The sequence below is a fragment of the Malus domestica genome, chromosome 05 (assembly GCF_042453785.1).
Source record: "Malus domestica chromosome 05, GDT2T_hap1".
NCBI lineage: Eukaryota > Viridiplantae > Streptophyta > Magnoliopsida > Rosales > Rosaceae > Malus > Malus domestica.
In genome coordinates this window covers 32,880,403-32,890,182 of record NC_091665.1, presented here as the reverse complement: position 1 = coordinate 32,890,182, position 9,780 = coordinate 32,880,403, and the positions used below count along the sequence as shown (strand labels likewise).

Genomic DNA, 9,780 nt, shown 5'->3' with positions numbered 1-9,780 from the left:
TCAGAAAATTAGTCTTTTGACCAACCCAGTCAACTCCGATTTGGTCTCAAAAGTTCTCTTTTGAAAGCTTGAACCGTCCCCTACAATCCTCAGAAATGAATGTTCCTCAAAATATGCCATCTTGACCTCCAAAATACCCAAAACGTCGAAAAACGTCAATCTTGGAAAGATGCGTGTTGGGTCTTTATTTATTGCCACGGTCAAATGGTTTGGTAGAAATATCTAGAAATTTGACACAATCATCTCGAAAGACTCATGAACAATGTCTATTCGAATCACTTCAAAATTCATCCGTTTGATCACTTTTTGCTCCAGAGGAAGTCGAATGTCCTACATTAGAAATATAATTCAAAATATCAAAATTCACACATAATAACTAATAAATTATTACTGAGATTAGGGTAAAATATATAGTATAATTTCAACTCGTCACTAGGTATAAGAGATTTCCAATTACCAATTACCAAAAAGATTAAATAAGATAAATAGATGTTCCCTAATAAGATATAATAATTGTAAAGTTTGTGTATCACCATCACTTGAGAGTGGTAAGCAAAAATATAAGTTAAAACTTCGTATAACCTTCTTGATGAAAATCACGGAAGATTTCTTGGGATTGGATTCTTCGATGCTTGTTTTCTCCTAAGGAAACATAAGAAACGTGTATGTTTTGTATATTGACGTCGAATGGTGACTATTGCTTTTTTCTGGTGCACACACTTTCTATATGTAGTCGATCATGGTTGGGCTAGGAACAAGTTCAAATATATTAGATGTAGCGTTTTATCTTTAATTGTCTCGGTACTTTTAGTAGTAATCACACTAACTCTTTGTTTTATAGATTGCCTAGGTACTTTTCTATGTGGGATTAAGTCTTATTATCGAGTATCTCCATCTTGAAGAACCTGTCCAAGTTAACCATCCATTGAATGTATGGCACGATCCATTGCCGCTTTGCCACCGATTATGATTTTCTTGAGTCTGCTCCAGTTTTTGTTCGGAGTTCGGACGTTTAACCTGAAAGAGTTTTTATCATTCTAATAGAAAAACAAAAATAATAATTTAGAAAGTGTATTGGGTGCCCATCAATCTTACTTTGGTCAAGTGGTTTGTAATTCTAAAACAAAGGAAGCCCACCAAATAGCAAGGCCGAGTTAAATGCACGGAGAAACCCAACACAAACAGGAAGGGTAGCAAGGTCCAGGAGGCTTTTTGCATGCAGCCAATTAAGAAATTATATATTATATATCTCTATATACTAAAACCCAACCACGTGGTGCTGTGGATGACCAGTGGTGGGACGATTTTGTCCCTGGCTTTTTCCTCCGGCTGTTCTTCTCTTCGGTTTTTGGGGTGCGAAAATCCCGGTTTTGTCCATGCTGGACGCGTGTTGGTAAGGGAATGATGCTGAATTTATGCGTGTTAGTCATCTGGGAAAGGAAGAAAGATGGAAAAGCAGAGCTCTTTCATTTGCTTCCACAGATTTCTCGAGCTCTCTCTCAAGCCCGAACCCTAGCCTCCGCAAGCGAATCAGGTTTGTCTCTCGCTTTTTTCTCTCACATATTTTTTTTTCAATTCGGGACCGAATTTTGATCATCGTTGGAGCTCCTGCTTCCACTTCTTTTCCATTTTTCTTTTCCTTTCGTCTCTCTCTCTCTCTCTCTCCGTCACGATTCTCACCTTCTTCAAATTTTCAATTTAATTCGAAGAAAATGTAACCCAAAAAAGCTAGGGTTTCTGGTAAGTCTTATCTCAACAGTATACTTGGTTTGAATGTTTTATTTGAGTTGTTTGAATGTTTTATTTTACTTGAACTAGAGTCTCTGTGTTTCCCTTTGATGATCGTTGTTTCTTTCGAGCTTTCAGTTTTTGGTGCCTGGTGGATTCCGGCTAGCTCCGCAGCGGTTAAACCATAGAAATCATCATTCATCGGGTCTTTATTTCGATTCCTCGGTGTGCTGGTCAAAATACCAAACTTTCCAGGTTCGAAACCAAAAAGCATGTTTGCAAATGGATTTCCTCGCTTTTACAGATTAGTTTTGTGTTTGATGCATGTTCATTTTTTTCTTTTTAATAATTTTGGTTATCTGATTTGTAATATTTGTTCTTCATTTTTATTAGATTTTCAGGTTTTTTTTTTGGGGGGATTTTTTGTTCTGCTGAAATTACACTTGAAGCCTGCGAAGACCTCTGTGTTTAAGGTGAGTGGTTTTGAAATTCCATGGTTTTGATTCTACTTGCAGCCTGAGGTGTGATCTTAGATCTGAAATTTCCAAGCTTTTTTATTAATCTTAACCCAGATTAATTAACTATAATTATTATTCTTATTATTTTTTTTCCGGTTATGAAGCTGAAGTGGCTAAAGTTAAGAAAGAACTTTTGTGAGTTAAAGTCTTCATATTTGAAAGTTGAATCTCAGCATTTGAAAGGCTTTGTGAACGTGTCCTCGATTGTGTAGCAGACCTTCATAGCAATTTGGGGTAAGTTTTCGCATGTACGTGTTACTTTGTTTCTGTTTGTTCATTTTCTTTAGCATTTTTGTGCAATTTTTTGGAAGCCTAAATGATTCAGAATTGGAATTTATGTGTAAGGATACGAGATACGCCATTGATTCAGTTGTGATGCACTACGGGGTGAAGTTTCCGTGCTGGGCGTTGTCTGATCTGTTGTCGTTTCAGCAAACTTTGGAGGAGATGCTTATGACAAGGTAATTTTGGAGCTGGGGAAGTGTTTAATCTTTGTTGGGTTTATGTCAATTCTTCTCTTCTCTTTTTTAATAATTATTTGGGCTATTGTTTTACTTTAGTATGTTTTACCATTGGATCTTGGACCTTTGATTTCTGTAAAACATGTTATGGTGAGTATCACTTCGATGTTGATATAGTTTATTTTGTTGCAGAGGATATGAAGAAGTGGAAAGGTACCTGATGGAATGAGAGTTTTGCTGCTTAAGACAAAGAATAGTAACTTAGTTATTTCATTTGCTTTTTAGCTGTTTCATTTGCTCTGTGCAATGCATCTTAGTTTTTTCAACTCATAGATAGTTTAACCCATGATATGTCTTCACATTGTTCTTGGATATCATTAACTACTCCGTGCAAAAGGTGAAACTGAATATATACAACAATTTTCTATTTGTGCATCAATAGATTACCGTGACTAATTTAAAGAAATTGTTGCAATTTGGTATCAATTCTGTTCAGTTGTTTGGAAGCATGACTATGTCTGCAAGAGATTTATTGAGGATCCAGATTGCATCATGTTCTTAATGAGCTTGAAAGAGGAGTTGCTCTTCATCTGACAATTGCATCGCATGTGAGTAATGTCTTCTATCACAATTTTTAAATTGTGTTTTCGTGTCTAAATTATTAAGAATTAAGTTATACATAAGGGGATTAAGTGATTTAAAGACGTTGCATTTTAGAATAGGTTTTCTTAATTGACCCGTGGTCCAGTTCTGCAAAGTGTTGCCAACTATACAAACCAAAAAATCTATGTTAGTATCTCTAATATTTTCTTCTCCATTGCAAAATTATGAAAATTATGAGATTGGTTTGGAATTTGATTATTTCAATTTGTTTTTTTTGGATTATATTTCAAGGTCAGTCGCTAAACTCTCTCCTTTTTTATTGGTTTTTGTTATTAGATTATTCTTTATTGCTTTGGATTTAAGCTATTGTTCAATGTCTTTTCATATGAGTTCTACTTTTTGCATCGTTCTTTTTTGTTATTAATGTTGGATTGTGATAGGAGCATATTTATGCGACTTAGTTGGCTTGTTCTTGTGCATTTATGTAGTGTTTCCTTAGTTATTTTAATGTTTAAAGTTATTTTCGTGTGTTTTCAGATTTTATGGACAAAGTAGGCAAGAAGATGCATTTTGGAGCATTTTGGAGCAAAATGGAGCTTGGAATGCTGTCACATATTTGGGCAAAAGTGGATGGACGAATTTGAGAACTAAAGAGACCAAAAATGTGAAGAATTATGGTCCAAAAGATGAAGAACTCAGCCCAAAAATTTGTCACCCCAACTTGCCTTCATTGCCATGCAAAACAACATAGAATTCCCTTTGGATTCCCATGCCATGCTTGATCACTCTTGTCCCCTACATAATTTCTGATTTCATGCTTCAATTCATTTAATTATTACACTTAATTGCTTGATACCTCTTGTTCCCTTCACCCACAAAATTTTATACAACTTTCACAACCATAACATGCACTAATTGATGCTCCATCATTCACATTTGGAATCTCATGCCTTGTGTACCACATGTTGCTGCACCTTTGACCCATTTATTGACACATTTTCACCTCCCTTTCCATCTCTATGCAATGTACACACAATCATTCATGCCCCCTAGCTACAAGACCACTCCATTTTACCCTTCACACTTTGCATCATCACTTCATGTTCACCCTTGGACCATTGCACACCACACTCTTTGCCGTGCATTCTCCCTAACCTAACCTGATTCTCTAAGGTTTTTGGGGCCTATATATACATGTTTACATCCCTTGGCAAAGGGTTCACACTCTTATATTCATCATTCATCACAGAAAATTCGTCCATACAACCTCTAGGTAGCAAAACACCCCAAAAACACCATTCTAGTGCCTAGAAAACATAACAGCCACTCCATCTTCTTCCACCCTCTTTGCCTAGTTCTCCACCACCCTCCAACCCTCAAACACTCTTCCACACTTACCCTAAACCTTTCCATACGATTCCCCATCCATTCTACATCATAAAACTACCCAAAAATCCGTCCACAAAGCAATCTGCCGCAAGCAAGCAAAGGAGAATTCTTGGATGCACTTGCTACCCAAGTTGGAGCATTTTAGGTGTTTTCTTTCCTTTGATTTTAATGTCTAATTTTATGTATCTTTGCTTTGTGAGTATGAGGAACTAAATCCCTCTTAGTTAGGGGGTGATTCGAAACCATGTTCATACTTGCAATATGATTTGATTACATCCAGTTGTGATTCATAAGTTGTGAATTCAATTTACTTATCCGATCGTATAAAAAATGATTTGTGTATGTTGGTTGAGAGTGCACGCTTAATTTTCATGCATGAATTTAACGCTAGAATATAAGGGAGTTTCACCTAATCGTTATGAACTTATATTCACAAGTAGTGAAGGTTGCTAGTCACAATCACGTTAAGTAAATTCTTGGCATAAGTTTCATGCAAATCATAGTAACGAGTGCCTCGTCAATGCTTATGTTTTTCATAGAACTTAATGATTCTTGCTTGTATCTCTATTATGCAATTCATGTAGGGAACTTGTAGGGAATGTTTTGGGTTGTCGTATGCAATCATCCAACCCAATAACTTGTGGAAAAACTGAGGGTTAATTAGTGCAATTCACAGTTAATTTGGGGCGTTGAGTATTCATAGCTTATCGAAAAGCAACTGGAAATCGTTTTGTATGCAAATGTGACATGTGTGGAGAAGAACCTCCTAGCTAGCCTTCCATCCATAAGTTTCATTCAAATTCATTTTACAATCTGTTTTGATTCACTTAAATTTGTCTAAGAATTTGTTTACTTTGTTCTTGTCTTAATTTAATTATTTTCGTCCAAAATCAACCCCATCTTATTTCTTTGAGTCATATCAATTAGAACTTGTCTTAGATTATGTTTTTAAGTGTTTTAGTTCATTAGAAAACCAAAATTCGTCCAAGTTTGTGTTAGAGTCCCAAAACTGCCCAGATTGTGTGTTTAAGGTAGTTTTGAGTGTTTAGGGGTTGTTTTGAGTCTTTTGGTTTGTTTTAGTGTTTTAAAGTATAGTTTTGCATTCTTTGAGTCTAGTTAGTGTTTTAAACTTTGTTTTTACGTTTTCAAGTCAGTTTCCAAGTGATTTAGCAATCCCTCCTAATCCCCGGCCTAGAACGATCCCTACTTACATACTTTACTACAATTGATAAAAAGAGGGTTTAATTTGTGTGCTTATATATTTCGCATCAGATTGTTGGCTTATAGATTTAGAGTGGGTTGCTTTAGATTTTACTTTGAGTGGCTTGGGAATTGATTGCTGGGCTTTAATTTAGAGCACAATCTAATCAAATGAAGGGCCAAGAGTTTCTATTTGAATGATGGTCCTAGATCATTTCATTCATTCCAGAAATGTTTCTGAATTTGAAGACTTAAAATCTAGACTAAAGAGTAGCATTATCTTGGATTGCCTATCTTAGCATGATGATTTTAAATTACAAACAACTTTGAAATTTACATTTGGAGTGTATTTTCATGTACAGGACAAGGTGTGGATTAGATAGCAGGATCTAGTTGGAAGACAAGATTTTGTGAAAGAAAGGGTAAGAAAATGCTGATGAATTTTCTTTGTTGATCTGTGCATGTAAGAGCTTTTATTGATTATTTTGTTTTCTTTTGGCCATGTAAAATCTCTGTACATAGAGTTCACAATACATGCATAGTTTTTCATTGTTCTAAAAATTTTAAGTTCCTATAAATCTTTTCCTGCATTTATGAATTCTAAATAAATGCAAATCATACAAATAATCAGTGGATAAAATTATTGGCTTATATGCACTAATGAAATATGCCAGCCTTTCAGCTTCTACCCAAGGGTTTTTTTTAAGAATGATGTAATTAAAGCAATTACATGCTCTATTAAGTATTTTTTCTTGGTAAGTGCCTAAATGTTTACACTTTCAGTTTAACAAAAAATGATAAATGGAGACAAAGTTGGAACCTAATAAATCAATATTAGCAAACCCATAAACTTATTTCGTGATTATCACGATATTGTTTCAATATTCTACTTTTGCTTGCAATTCCGTTCTCTCTAGGACATTAAGGTGCATTTTTGGTTTTTAAGTTTCACCGCCAGATAACAACTGTTTGATTGTGATCTCTCTGTGAGATTGGATATATGTTAAAAAATTCTGTTAACAAATGTTAATTGTGATCCAATTGTTTTTTCAATCATGTAAGGAGATGCAATCCAAGCGACTGCAAAAGATGTCGACTATGCTTTGGTTGATCGAAAAATAGAAACTGCACCTCTGTATTATGAGAGGAAATGGAAAGCAATTTGTCTCAGTTTTGGAATGTACTGGAATTAAAGAAGCTAACTCAAGGTGCTAACTTTGAATTTCCCTGAAATATCTTTTTTTTATTAATTATTTAGACATAGAAATTCTCCATGTTATTTTTATTAATTATTTATTTCAGAGTGAAGTGAAAATCTGTAAATGCGGATTTGTGTTTATTTGCCCAGCTGCTATTTCAAAGCTGGAGGAGGCATTGTTGATTAATCCTAGGAAATATGATGCTCTGTGGTGCTGGGAAATGCTTAAACTGCTTGCGAATTATGCACTCCGGACTAGAATGAGGCAAAGGTTCCAAAATGTGTTGTACTGCTTCCAAAAGGCTTTCAATGAGGTACTTCCACTTACAAATTTGTTATTCTTGGAATTTGTAATCCTGCAGCAACGCGCGGGCATTACTAGCTAGTATATACTAAAAGAGAAGGGAATTGTTATTAGCATTTCAAAAATCTCATTCTAAACTCTAAACTTTCTATATTAGGAAAGAAAAATACACTTGTGAGGAGTATAGAATGAGATTTTTGGGAGTGCCAATAACAGTTTCAAAGAGAAAATGAACTAAAACACTGTTCATTCAACAATGTTCTTCCATTTTTGCCCTTCAGTTGTTCTTCAAATCTTGCTTTTTTGGTATATTACACATTAAAAGGACGGTTTTAACCCTGGGTGTCCAATAGAAGTCTCCCGACTTCTTCCTCAGAAATCGCAGAAATCAAAAAGTAAAAAACTGTGCTCTGCAACATGATCGGTGATTTCGATTCCACTTCATGAGATTTGTGCGATCTTTGCTTCCTCATCTGTTCAATCTCCTCGCCGCCCCATTGGGCTCCCAATTTCTGTAGCCTTTGACATGTAATTAAATCTCAATTCTTCTCAACTACCCAAAAGCCAAATATTTGATTTTTTTTGGTTATGCTTTGTTACTTTGTTGAAATTTGGTGGTGCATGTAATCATCTTTAATAATTTCTAATCAGATTACAAAAACACACATGTAAAGGAATTTTGGGAAAGGAGGAGAGAGAAAATATTTAAGTTCAATTTTTATTTTTTTTATTGTGTTAATGATTTTTTAGAGGATATTTTGAGAGTCCGGAGTAGACCCGGCAGTTTCTGACATGACATAGTGACACGTTATGAAAACGACACGAAAATAACAGGTTTTGGGTCAACACGATAACTTATCAGGTCATTATCGGGTGACCCGTTAATAATGGGTTCTTAATGGGTATACACGCAGGTAACACGTGGGTAACCCGTTTCAACTCGTTAAGAAAAAATATATTTTTGATAATTTTAAAGTTTAATTACTAAAAGATTTATTATAAAATACAATAGCCATATTAATATATACAATATATTCTATATTAAATATATAGTTTTGTATTATTATTCTATATAAGTTTAAAAAAAAAGTTTTAGTCATTATTTATTTTTATTATGAGAGTTCCTTATTATCATTACTAGGATAAATTTTACTTAACATGTTGTTGTCCAAAATTAAAATAAACTAATATAGTATTTGTATTGGCAAGAACTAAGAATACATACATACAAGTATGAAAAATATGAAAGAATATATAAACACTCGTGATTCATCATTATTCCTTCACAAGTAGATAATGGTTACACTTACATTATCATTTAGATTTTTAAAATCCTCCAAACCTTCATGAATAATGTTTTTTATTGGAGGGCAAAATTAATAATAATTATTGTAGAAGTGTAAAAAATGTAAAGAAAAAAAAATATACAATCACTCATAGTGACAAACTTTAGAACTTTCATGAAGGGGTGAGCTTCGAAATCCAACACTATAATTCATAAACCTTAAATTTATATTTAACCGTCGATTGTCATTTACGTTTTATTCTTCTTACTGAATTTCATTTTTAAAATTTTCTTTTTTCAAAGCATAATCATTTGGCGGGTGTAAGAAGATGAACAGTTCAGATCTTTGATATCATGTTTCGATATTTACAGTTAACTGAAATATGAGTCGTTGTCATATAGTTTGTAGAAACTTTACAAACATCAAGCAATATTTTTACTAACCGTAAAACTCTGAATATAAGATCAATGATCCAAACCGTTCATCTTCCTGCATCCTCTAATAGATCAAGTTTTCAAAAAAGTAAATCTGAAGAAAAAAAAAATTTGATGAGTATGAAGCGTAAATGTAAACAACTATCAACGGTTAAATTTTGATCTATGATTTTGTTTGGACCCGATTTTACGCCGTTGGCCCAAGCAATCGAGGTCGTTGAGTAAACATGGTTCTTAATCGTCAGATAAGAAAGTTAAGATAATTTGCTATAAAAAATTTGATGAGTACAATGAAGCGTAAATGTAAACAACAATCAACGGTTAAATTTTGATCTATGATTTTGTTTGGACCCGATTTTACGCCGTTGACCCAAGCAATCGAGGCCGTTGAGTAAACATGGTTCTTAATCGTCAGATAAGAAAGTTAAGATAATTTTCTATTTTTTAATCATAATAATTATCTTTTAATAAATTATCTTAGTTTTCTTGTAAAAAATAAATTATAGAGATTCTTGGACTCTTCACTTGGCCTAACATGGATCTGCAAGCCGAAGATAATGGTGGATAAGAGACCTAAGCAGGCTAGGATGTTGTCAGATGATGGAAGACTTGCATGCCGTGTGAAAAGCTACAAGTTATATATATGTAGGTTGTATAGT

General features: G+C 34.0%; 1 long non-coding RNA gene across 3 annotated transcripts; it reads left to right on the top strand.

Annotated features, from left to right (window-relative positions):
• Positions 1–1,252: 1,252 nt before the first annotated feature.
• Positions 1,253–7,428, top strand: LOC103408274 (uncharacterized). 3 transcript variants are annotated; one of them, XR_003773509.2, is made up of 10 exons: positions 1,253–1,534; positions 1,867–1,983; positions 2,122–2,201; positions 2,351–2,480; positions 2,592–2,707; positions 2,900–2,920; positions 3,204–3,315; positions 6,262–6,321; positions 6,962–7,107; positions 7,262–7,428. It is a non-coding gene; the product is annotated as an uncharacterized lncRNA (long non-coding RNA). The 3 variants fall into 3 exon arrangements; XR_003773510.2 differs by having other exon boundaries at positions 7,248–7,428; XR_003773511.2 differs by lacking the exons at positions 6,262–6,321; positions 6,962–7,107; positions 7,262–7,428 and adding an exon at positions 3,848–5,005.
• The last annotated feature ends 2,352 nt before the right edge of the window (positions 7,429–9,780 follow it).